At 43.2% G+C, this 12,797-nt stretch overlaps 1 protein-coding gene across 1 annotated transcript in view; it reads right to left on the bottom strand.

The window, feature by feature from the left end:
• Positions 1–12,797, bottom strand: part of ZFYVE9 (zinc finger FYVE-type containing 9) — a 1,427,803-nt gene that overhangs the window by 208,667 nt on the left and 1,206,339 nt on the right. The window lies entirely within an intron of this gene.

Raw genomic sequence — 12,797 nt, 5'->3', positions numbered from 1 at the left:
TAGAGGATTGGGAGACCACTCGTAAGGAGTCAGGATAGTACGACTTGTGTAGGAGCCAGGGAGGATTTGGCCGTGTTGATGGTCAACCCTAAGAGTGGAGCCAGATTGAGGAAATAATCCCTGCATGAGCAAAGAAGATGCCTTGTTGGGGCGGTAAGGAGCCAGTCGTCCAGGTACGGAAAGACCTGAATTCCCTAGAGTCTCAGGTGGGCCGCTATCACTGCCAAGACCTTGGTGAACACCCTGGGGGCTGAGGTGAGACTGAAGGGAAGGGCCCTGAATTGGAAATGGCTGGCTCCCAGCCGGAAGAGGAGAAACCTCTTGGAGCGTCTGTCCACGAGAATATGATAGTACGCATCCTTGAGGTCTATTGAGCACATCCAGTCATTCTCCCTTAGTAGTGGGAGGATAGATTGCAGAGTGACCATCCGGAACTTTACTTTTGGTACTGCCAGGTTCAAGAGAGAGAGGTCCAAGACAGGCCTCGCGTCCCCTGTCTTTTTTGGCACCAGAAAGAACCTGGAGTAAAACCCTGATCCGTGCTGATCTGGGGGGACGGGCTAGATAGCTCTTTTTTGTAAGAGTTGCTGAATTTCTGCAGCAGCCGCCTCCCTCTGATTGGGTGGCACATCGGGGAGGCTTCTGATACTGGGGGTTACAAGAAAGGGAATTTGGTATCCTCTGGATATAACACGAAGCACCCAGCGATCCGTAGTTATGGACTCCCACATTGCTAGGTGTCTCGAGAAACGTCCCCTGACTGCCTCCAGAGTGGAGCAGCCGTGTAACCCCTCAGGGGTTCTGCGTGGGCCTCTCAGAGAAAGGTTCTCTGGACCCAAAGTTCCTGGGACCCCCTCTGCCTCTAGCGCGGCGTCCTCCCTGTCCTCCTCTGCCACGAGAGGACTGGTTGTCCGGAGCAGACTGGGATTGATGCGATTTCCGGAACCATATCTTCTTCTGACCCTTTTGGTTCTTGGTAAAGGACCTCTGGGGAGCAGAGAAGCGGACTCCGACGGCAGACAACGTCTTCCCGTCTTTTCCGCTCTGGACAAGGGTGTCGCGAATGGTTTTGCCAAACAATGCAGAACTATCAAAAGGGGCATTCGCAAATGACACCTTAAAGGGTTCCGAGAAGTCACAATGTCGGAGCCAGGCTTGCCTCCTCATGACCAGCCCGACTCTGCCTGCTCTAGCGGCTCCCTCAGTGGCATGAGACAAGAGCCACATAGAGGTGTTGGAAATAGAATGTAGGGTGGACATTCGGGAGGAGTACAGTTGCTTGTCCCCTTCCGACATGGACCCCAGGGGGGAGGCAGCGTATTCTTTGAATAGATCCCGCTGCATCCGAATGATGTGTGCCATATAGTTCATGGCCCTCAAGGAGAAGGTCACTGAACTGAAGGCCCACTTCCCAAGGCGGTCCATCGCGCGAGACTCCTTGCTCGGCGGATGAATCGTGGGGCTCTCCTGAGCCAACTCTCTCTTGGTGGCTGCTGCCACCAACATGGCATCCACAGAGGGACCTCTGCTCCAATGGGTTCTCTCTGATGGGGGGCTCAAAATTTTGTCCGGGCGCTTGGGAACAGGCTCTACAGTGTCCGGCTCCCTCCAAGCCCTAGTGGCTATAAGATCCACTAAGGGGTTGGGGGGAGGGGACACCCAAGAGGTAGATGGCCCTGCCTCGAACACCTCTAGGAATACGGACTCATCGGAGGAAGCCTCTGGGGCAGACCAACCCCCCCTGATTCTGAGCATTTCCATGATGTCTCCAAAGGAGACATCCTCGGGGGGTGACCTTGGGGAGCCTTCCCCTTCATCCAAGTCCGTATCTTCAGTGAGGGACTCAGGGGAGTCCACGTGCTTCCTTTTGCACTTCGACTTGCGAGGAACCTCCTTGGGGGGACTGTCCGAGGAGTCCTCACCAGCAATATCCTGTTCCAATGGAACACCTAGAGGCGCTGAAGCAGGCTTCCCCGAAGGCCGGGTGAGGGGAGCCAGGACCAGCGGAGAGGGAGTGCAGGGGGGAGCCAAAGCCAGGACCGGGGGCCTGGATGCACTCAACAGCACCCTCTCCACCACCGCGAAAGCCGAGGGGGAGCCGCTCTCTGACGGATCCGAGATCCGACTCCCACTCGGATCCGAGGCAGGGATCGGACCCGGAGTCGAGACTATCGGATCCGAAGGACCCACGTGCTCCGACCGGGATGGGGCCGAGAGCACACCGAGTCGCTCGGATCCGAAGCTCGGCCCACTGCTCCGAGAGGTCGGATCCGACAAACTCGAGGGAATAGTTGGAGCCGAAGTACCCAGCACTGTCGGCTCCGACCCACGCCTGGATCCAACGCGGCTCGGCTCTGAACCCAGGAGGCGGGTCAGAGAAGGAGCTATAGGAGCGAAAAAAGGGGTCGAGCTCCCCCCCGGAGGGGGGGAGGCAAGAGCACTCCCATCTGCATCTGGGCCTGGATGAACCTCCTCCTCATCATCTGGTCCATGTCCGTGTCCGACATACTGAATGTGGACCTCGAGGAGGCCACCAAGGCAGGCCTGGAGTGCTGCCTCGATGACCTCGACGGGGACCGGGTCACATCCTCCTCAGGTCCCGGGGAGAAGCAAAGGGATCGGATCCGAGGAGGAGGTGACCCAGAAACCCTGGAGGGAGAAACACGCTTGGCAGGCAGGGCCGAGGAGGAGTCCTCGGTCCACCGCTTAAGGTGCTTCTCCCTTCGCTTCTCTTTCCTGGCCTCCCTCACCTCCGAAGCCACAGTGGGAGGTGGAGTCCCGGTCGGAGGGAAGGGGGCAGGTGTGTCCGTTACCGAAGACTGGGTAACGGTTACAGAAGTACCGTAGGCCGGAGCCGGGTCTGGGGGCAAAAGGCCCGCCAGAACCAGCTTCGACCTCCGATCCTTAAGTGCCCTGGGGTTGAACGCAGCACAAATCGCGCAACCCAAAGAGAGGTGTTCAACCCCAAGGCACCTAACGCACCAAGTGTGGCCATCAGCCGGTGAAAGCTTGTGACCACACTCGGTGCGTTTCGAAAAAATGGCTTTAGGGGCCTCTGACATAACTGAAAGTAAAACACACTCACTAGGCCCCCTACACACTACACACACACACACACACACACACACACACACACACACACACACTGCGACCAGCGAGGGCAGGGAGGAAAAATTAAATTAAAATTTAAGCTAATTTAAGCTAAAAAAGGAAGAGAAATTAGCGTTAAGGGGAAACCTAAACACACACACACAGACACTCGCTTAAGAAATATAAGAAAGAGTTGAAAACTGTTTTTCTCACAGAATCACCAAGAGCTCTGGAATCTAGCTGTTGCTTGAAGAGCGGCAAACTAGATCTGAGGTCAGTCAGGGTTGGCAGGGGATTATGGGTAAAGGGAGGAGCTAGGAGCTCGGATCTATGCTGTGATAGAAGTTGCCGGCTCGGATCCGAGATCGGATCCGTATCCCAAAGGTTGCTGACAAATGAAGTCCTACTTCAGATCTGAGCATACCCAAAAAAGAGGTGGGTTTGTCACAATGGCCAGGTCTTAACCTCACTTGACACAAGTTACAAAGTTTGATCCTGTCCTCAGATTACTGGCTAGGCTTAAAATGTCACTTCAGGGTAGTAAGCCTAGTATTAACCTATGGTCTATGAACTGCATGTTCAAATTCAGGAGAAGGGATGTTAATAATACAGAGGTAAACTTAGCTGCATAGTCGGCTGATGGTTTATTTGAGTATAACTGAAGCTAGTATGACCACAGTGGGATACGCTGATCAGATTTAAGCAGCTCCCATTTTAATCAATGAAAAGGAAATGAAAATACTGCGAAAGCTTCCCTTACCTTCAAACCTGCGTGAGCTCAGACTTAGTATATTTAGGGACTGCATGGAGGTTTACCCCATTGCAACTTCTGCATCAGTTTTAAAGTAGATACTTTGGATATTCAAGTTACAATCTAATTACAATTAGTAGAATTACTTTAGATCCTGTGTTGACCACATGCAAGACCCTGGAGTGGCAACAGAAGCAGAAGAGAACTCACTACTAAGTGGCTAGTCTGACTGATCTCTGACAGTCACTAAGCATAACATTTCTTAAGTATACGGTATTTCTCTGAAAAGAGAGTATAACTGTGTCAACACTCCAACCTTCTGCTGTCTAAAATCTCTTCTGATTGGTATTTGTATTTTTTATAGTACCCCCCCCCCCCATATTAGCCTCTAAGTGAATGTTGCAGCAGGGCAGACGAGCTGAATTTATAGTAATGTACAGCCCAGGGATGGGGAGGTCACAAGATGTCGCAAAGATGCAAGGAAAAAAAAATAAATTAAGGGCTACACAGAGAGAGAGATCAGATGGGAAGATGAACCCACCTATTCTAAAACACTGGAAAAAAACAGGACAGCTAACATCCTTTAAGTTGGTCAAGTAGCACAGCTGAAGGGTTTGGGGTATAGACTATAACATTTTGGATAAATTAATGACAGCACAGGCACGATCCTCTCTCCATTAATGATATAGTCAAACAAGTGACAAGAAGGAATGGGACAAGAGACGAGGAAACTGGAAAGGATGTGTTTTCATTTGCTGAAGGAACATTTAAACTGAATGGCATTACTAACAGTAAGCTGATAAATAAATAATAATTTTTTCAAAACAGTCATCAGCACTGGATCCGTTAGTAAAACCAAGCAGGATGAAAGGGCAGGAGTGACTGGGAGAAACTGAGGTAGGTAACTTGAAACAGTAGCATCACAAAACTTGAATGGAACAAGACTAGAACACGAAGGGTGGAACGTCTTATCTTACACCATTGGCTCTTTGCAGCTCAGGAGGGGGTTCTTAAACTCATTCACTCCAATGAAGCTTAGGAGGTTTGCACTGTAACTTCCAATGAGCAGAGCCTCAGCCTTTTGACAGAATCGAATTATGTCCTCACATTTCAAACAAATGTCCATTTCTCTAAAACCACATGAATTATGAAAGTATAAATGGCAAACCCTTCAGCACAAGCTATTTTTATAGTGGTAGTATTCTTTAGGTTCCAGATCTTAAACTGAATTTTACAAGTCACAGTATACAGAGTAACTATTACATTTGCAATATTTTGTAAACAACTTATAATATCTCAGCAATCACTCAAGTTACACACATACTGTCACAGCAGAATATTATTTATCTAGCTTTGAACTTTCATATGAGGCTAAGGAGTTTTGTCTGAATTACTTGGTTGTTAAGATATTTAGAAAAAATATGACAATTATATCTATACAAAATTAATATCATAAAAACAATGGTTAATGCATTAGACAGATGTCAAATATTAATGTAGTAGAGTTTGCTATTGTGTAAGCTTTAAGATGAAATATTGTAAAACCTTGTACATAACATGGTTTTGGAATTATGGATGCAAATATGAACAAGCAATATTAGACACCTAGAGGTGTCAGTAGGAGTTAACTTCAGATGCACCTGGAAGTGGCACTCAGATGTAATGAGTTAAAAAGCCATTACAAAGTCATTGAAAATTGACTAAGAATTCATTGAAAAGATGAGTAAATACGAGAAAGAAAAGACTGAAAATAACAGTGATTGGCTTCTTAACTAAATAAGGAGGCTGCAGCAAATGTACCAGCAGGAACACCAGATTCAAGGCAGGGTAAGGTGAGAGAGAAAGGGGATGGGAAACTCTAAGCAGGATGGTCCCCCTTATGGTGAGCCAGTTGAAGGACAGAATAGTAAAGAAGTTAAGATGGCAATATAATAAACTGGGAAGGAGGAAATGAATGAGTACAGTACTGAAGGACAGGAGGAGCAGATTAGAACAGAGAGGTTAGAGAGAGAGAATTGCAGGCACTAATAGGAGGAAGGGGATAATACATCACATAATGTACAAAGACAGTCTAACATGGGTAAACAAGGCAGGCAAATAAGAAATGAAGAAAAAGGGAGCAAGTGAAGAGAATACAGAATATAACAACAGAAGAAGAAGAGTGAGGGGAGTAATAGCATCGCAGTCATAGGAAGAAGAGGAGGCACAACATGTACAAGGAGGAGATAAAGAAAAGCAGAAGGGAGGGGGAAGTGAGATACCTACAAAGGATAACACCAGATTACACAGAGTGAGCGAAGACCCTAACACACACACCTCCACTGTCAAAGTTATGACAGGTGTTAGGGCTGAGGGGTGATCCAAGCAATTCTGGGAGAGAAAAACTCTGAAAGGGAAAACAAAGTATTTAAATATGTATTTAGTTACATAAGGGGAAGGAGTGGGGGAGGGAAAGGAGAGAAAACATTTGGAGGAAAGAACAGGATGGGAAACAGCAAAGAGCAGACTGAGAAGTGTACTCAGTAAAATGTATGGAGTGAAGTATAAGACATAATGGAGGACTAGAAAGCAAAGATGGAGTATGAATGTGAAGGAAGGTTGGACAATAAGAAGACATAGGACATTTATCAGTCAAATTTAACTCATGGAATTTAAATGGTCTAGTAAACAAGAGTAAAAGAGAGAATTATGGAATATTGAAGGAAAACTGAGGCTCAGGTACTAGCAATAAAACAGGCTCACCTTACAAGTGAGAAATGCAAGAAGATGGCTGGGGGGTATAAAATGGCAGCTCATGCCTCATGTGGAAACAGAAGGCAGACAGGGACTGCTATGTTAATTAAAAAGACATGGCCAACAAAGAAAGAAGGAAAGTCTGAAGATAGATAGGGAAGGTACTTGGGCATCAAAGGAAGAATAACAGGGCAGAAGTGTTCTATAATATAAGTATACGTCCCACCAGGAACTAAGATTACAAAAGTAAGGAAATATTGACAGATAATACAATTCCAGGAAGGAATGGGGACAGCAATTGGAGACTGGAATATTACAAAATGAGGGGATGAGGCAAATAGATGACCTAGAACAAGTGAAATACAAAACAGCAGAGGTTTCTTTTGAACTTCATAAAGATGATGGGTTGGGTAGATACACGGAATGGCAGAGGGTAGATACACGGAATGGCAGAGAGTTCATTTATCACTCAGGGTGATTTAACAACTGTTCAAAAATAGATAAGGGATACATAACAAAGGAGCACCAGGAATTCATTAAACAGATAAACAAAGAACCCGTCATATTCAAGGATCATGCCATGATTTCCTGGATAACAAGAGGGAGGGAACAGACAGGAATAGACAAGCATTTGGTGGTTTCTAGTCTACCTACTGGTGAAAGAGAAAGGTAAGGCATGGATAAAAGAGTTGATAGAAAAGGATTTGGAAATGGAAGAAAATCAAACAGGAGACAGCTACAAAAGAAAGAAAAAATAAGATGAGAAATGCAAATGTGTCAGTAGAAGAAAAAAGTACTGGGAAAGGAATAAAAAGATATTGCTAGTTGAACTAAATGAGATACAAAAAGAGAGAAGAATGCGCAAAATGGATACGAAGAAAAGTGAAAGGGAAATTACACAGATACTGCAAAGGTAAGAAGACAGGAGAATCTTACACTAAAGAGAATCAACAGGCGGCCTAGTGTTGCAACAAAATGACTTGCCTTGATGCTCAAACAATAGGCTCTAGAGGACAGAATACTTCAGATATACTTGGAAAGGAAAAGAAAATAGGGCCTGCCCGTAGAATTACCCTTCGCTTTTGCTCCTCTTGCTTTAAGAGAGACATACAGAGGGGCAAAAGCCAAAGTTAAAATAACAGCAGGGCTATAGAAAGAGATTAATATAAGTAAAGGTACATGACTGGGGTGCCTGTTACTGTTTGGTATGTATGCATGTATATATACAGCCATTAGCAGAGCTGATATAGATGTCAGAGGTAAAGGATACAAGTAAGGGAGAAGAAAAAATATCAATGTATGTAGACCATGTGCTGATAACCCTAACACAATGGGAGAACAACAAAACTATGCCAGATGATAAGAAACATTCGTTAGGATTTCAGGACATAAAATAAATCTAGAGAAAACACAGATAGCAAGGATACATAAAACATGTTATGTCAGATGTATTTATATTACATCTAATTTGTTATAATTACTTGCACTGCAGATGTTTTTGTTTTATTTTTGAAGATTGTAAAATTATTCTTCTTAAAATGTTTTGTAATAATTTGGAGCTTTACTCCCCGGGCCTCCATTGAAAATGGGCTTCTACCCAATTCGACTTTCCCAGTAATCAAATGCCAATATATAAAGAAATAAGCCAAGTCAAGAATGAGTGAGTGAAGTGGACAATATGTTGACAAAGGTGGTCAGTGAAGAACATGGCTAGGCAACACATTAGAGGAATCACTAGGCAGCACATATAATAACGTACTGGAAAAGGTCAAGAACCAGATCAGGAGCTGGAAGGGTATTAGATTAGACACAGATCAGAAAAGTACAGGTACTACAGTTGTTTACTCTGTCACAATCTGTATACCCAAACCAAGTCTTCAGGGATTTGCCAAGATAGGAAACCTTGTAGAAGGCCAAATAGATATTCAGAGAGTTTAAATGGGACAAGGAAAGACCTACAGTTGACTGGGATACAGTAGTGGGGAGTAAAGTAGAGAACAGATTAGGAGCACAAGACTTCAAGATTAATCTGCAAACGTTTAATAGCTAGTGTACTGTGTCTGGTGGACCTAGGATATAAAGGAGACTGGAAAGAAATGATTACGGAGAAAAAGAAAACGGCAACGAAGATAATGACATACTAGATTATTTTCAAGAAACACAAAAAAGGAGATAAAGACATAATGGATAATGGAGGTGCGACAATTGTTCAAGGAGGGAAGGCACAGGGAAGTGAATAAATGATAGGATATGACTGACAATAAGAGGGATAAAGAAAATGAAACAGCACTGTGAAGACGGAAAATGGGACAAAATAAGGTGACATATTGGCCCAAATTGTAATGGGAGAAAAAAGGAAAGGCGTGTTGGGAAATAAAAGAGGAATGTGAATCAAAGGACATACTACAATGGGAATATCAAGGACTAAAACTCAATGGAGGAAACCGGAGAGAAACTTGAGGGGTCAAAAAGAAAAGCCAAAGACACTGCAGGAAGGGGAAATAAGAAGAGTATTGAGGACGCACACAAAAGGACAAGGGGGGTGAGGTACAGAATGGCAAGTAGGGAGAGACAAGACGAAAACATAGGAGAGGAGAGGAGAGGAGAATACCTTCAGAAAAAGAAAGTACAGCTGTGCAAGAACTTCTGTAACAGTAGATGTCCTACTAATCACTGTTGCAGTACTCATAACAGAAGGGTTCTCATCCACTGACAACCCAGGCAGTGTACCAAAGCTTTTCCTTCTGAAGACATCCATCCATATGATGGCCTCAGCACATATGCATAGGGGTATATAGACAGATGTGTGAGATCCCCAGATTTTCTTGCCACCAGCCTGAATGCAGACCACTGCACCTGATGGTCTGTTATCATTTGATGCAGTAGCTTTGCTTGTCGGATTAAGATAAGTGCCCACTGGAAGATCCTTCCATAGTAACCTGTCACTATAGTCATTGTCTTGCTGAGGATTGGCATAATGGTTAAGGTGTTTACCTCATAGACAAAAGTCACAAGGTTTGATTCTCACATTTGAGAGCAATTGGCGAATCTTAAAATGGCCTGCAAGGGCAGCTAGTCTAGTACTTACCTATGAACCTATAATAAGGTACTTTACAGAAAAGGAAAGATAAAAGACCTCAGTTAAGATCTAGGAGAAGGAAACAAAGAAGAAAGAAAAAACAATTACTCAGAATAAGGGATTGTGGGTAGATAGACAACCATGATGTGAATAGTTGCGCACATCAACATGAGTTTAGATAGAAACAAAGCTATGCAAGAAGATGACATTTTTCTCTACATATCTAGTTATTTACCTTTTGTTTCATACTGTACAATCACTCCTAGTTCAGACCACTGGGAGGAAATGTGGTGCTTGCATCACTAGCACAATTCAGTGTAACTAGAAAGCTTTGTTAATTTTGAACAGTTGTATTAATAAAAACAGATGGAGGTGAAACATACTGGTACCTTGCTGGTACTGGGGAAGTAGAATTGTATAACCAATATCAATGCTAAGATGCAATGTGTTAAAAGATTAATACCTCCTGCCATCAGCAGACATTCAACACAACACTACCATGTGTGAGGATTTCATAGTATGTAAAGATGTTAATATGGAATAAAAGAGATATGCTCTAGAAAAAAAAAAGACTCTCCAGGGTGAAGACCAACAGGTGACAATCACAACAACTTACTGGTCCTGTCACCAAAGACAGACAGTGGCCCTCAGAATGGGTGGGGGGGGGGGGGGGTAACAACATGAACAAATGGTCATGACAGCACTAAACTCTCTTGTGAGAACTAAATATCTCTCACTAATCCAGAAGTTAAAATCTTTCATTGCATCCTGTCAAGATAAATCAACAAGTTGAGAAGAAAGTCAGTGGGTCCCTGTAAAAAAATATATATATTATTGGATGTACAGTGCTCAAAGATGTTTGTGTCTCTGTGTCTCTCCAATGAGCCTGGATCAGCTACATCTTAGAATGAAACAAAACAAACTGGTACCTCCTAACTCTGTCCCATCAGGGACACTGTACAAGTAAGAGCACAAAGACGGCAAGACATTGTTCAGAGCTGTCATCAAGCCACGTCTCTGTTATAAAAGTCCACACTCTGCAACATATCTGGCCAATCCTAGGCTTGTTGTGGATGGACCTTGCCCTAGTACACAGTGCTCTTTAAGGAATCAATGGAGGATGCTACATACCTACAGTGAAAGACAGGCTCATTTAGCACATCTCAGTGATGAGCAAAATAACCGCATCAAGGAGGTTTAACCCTGTGGCACTGATTAGTCACCCTTACAGCAATGATGTCACCATGCTCAGTATGAAGCCCTAAAGTTGAACTACATGAAGGACCCTAAAATGTGTTCATAAAACTATCCCAACAGCTGCACAATCAAATGTGTGGTTTGTGATTTGCCAAGGGGAAAAAGGGAGAGAGAACAATAATCTCTGTAATATTCTCTTGCCCATAAAAATTGCAAATCTGAAAAATGAACAAAGCAAGAAGCAAAGCAAGTTAAATAAACAAGTCAAGACAACAAATCTGAACAAAACACCAATAAAATATAAAAATAGTAAAAGTCACTTAAAAAGTCAGGATAGTTGCTAAATGACCAAATGGCCAGTAAAATTAAATAAAATCACTGAAGTGTATGAAAACCAGAGTATGGTTGGAATCAACCAAATTAAACAAACCATTAATGATGAATTTCAGAAGCTTACTAAAATCACTGAGTTTTTTGTCACAGGTAAGCAGAAAGGTAGTCAAAACAATCAAGGCAGCAGAAACAAAAACACTGCAGGCCATCTTAGATTTAACACTGTTAGACAGTCTATAAAGTAGCTAATGTACAAGTGAGCATGTCAACAAGATAAATGAACTGATAGCAACACTGCAGAATTTCTAACACAAATGCAGCAAACATAGCAAGTGAAGAAACTGTAGAGCTTAGATGGGACCGCCTGCATCTATCCTGTGCTCTCACACCATTGTCATGGCTGCAATCAGTCTTCATGGATTATAATGTTGCATTGCACTACCATCTTAATATATTGTGCTCCTCCTCTTCAGCAGAAATAGGATCTGGTAAAACAGGCTAAGTCCATTAGACCCTTGCTCCTTGGACTGCATCCAAAAGTCACCAACTCACTGTTAAAAGAAAGCAAGCCTGCAACTCCTACAACAAACAGAATGAGCCTTTGTTATTGTTATATATTTAAGAACAAGCTGCAATACTGGATAATACTAAAAATACAACTCTTTTGTTACACTGGTGCTAATACTGTTAATGCATTTCTGCAACATTTTCAGGTTCGGCATGAGACTCGTACCCCTGCTATCCAGTCTGGAGAACACCACCTTGCTAGCGCTTTTGAGTGGATTCTTTCTTTCTCTTTTCAAATGGTGACTCTCAAAGAAGTTAACTGAAGTTTACAATTATTTAAGACTATAGGCTTTAGGATCACATCACTTTTGTCACAAATCCACAAGGGCATATCATACTTCTGTCACCACTCCCAACTATCACACCCCTGATATCTTTTTTACAAGCTTGCACATTTCTTGAGCTCTGGAATGCATGAATCATCATCCCTCTCCCTATGATTTGTCCCAACATGTAAACTTGAATCTCAAAGACCCATTGCTGCAATCAGTCTTAATGTTTTTTCTCACCTTTCTAAAACCTTACAGAAATCTGTATCCTTTCAAAAATCATGTTTTGATTAATATGTGCTTCTGTTAGAAAGAGGGTATGAATTCCAGACGGGAAAGAGCACTACAACTATTCTTCAGTTTCCTAAGAGGTTACTGCCAATTTGACAAAAGTATTTAATTTGCTTTCTTACAAACAACTGAAGTCTAATTCTTGTGTTATTGTTCACTTTACTGTCATGCTAAATCTTCAAAACAAGTGCACTTCACTGCATTTGTTTATCTCTATATTGATGTATGTTGCTACTTTTTTGACTGTTGGGAGCACCATAATTACTAAAGTTTTTTTCTCTTGGGTTTAGCTATTAAGGGGGCTCTACCAGGTGTCAGTCATTAAAAAGAAATAAACAATATAAAATGTAAACAGCAGAAATCTTAAAACTGTCACCAGAATGCTAGAACTCAAGTACTGTAATGTAAGCTGTTCTGTTTCCAAAACACAATGAGCTCCATCTAAGGTTGACGATTATGTTATCAAAGGCAAGATATGCATGTAACA

The sequence above is a fragment of the Protopterus annectens genome, chromosome 10.part0, assembly GCF_019279795.1.
Source record: "Protopterus annectens isolate FY-2018-M chromosome 10.part0, PAN1.0, whole genome shotgun sequence".
NCBI lineage: Eukaryota > Metazoa > Chordata > Ceratodontiformes > Protopteridae > Protopterus > Protopterus annectens.
This window is presented reverse-complemented; position numbering and strand designations above follow the sequence as displayed.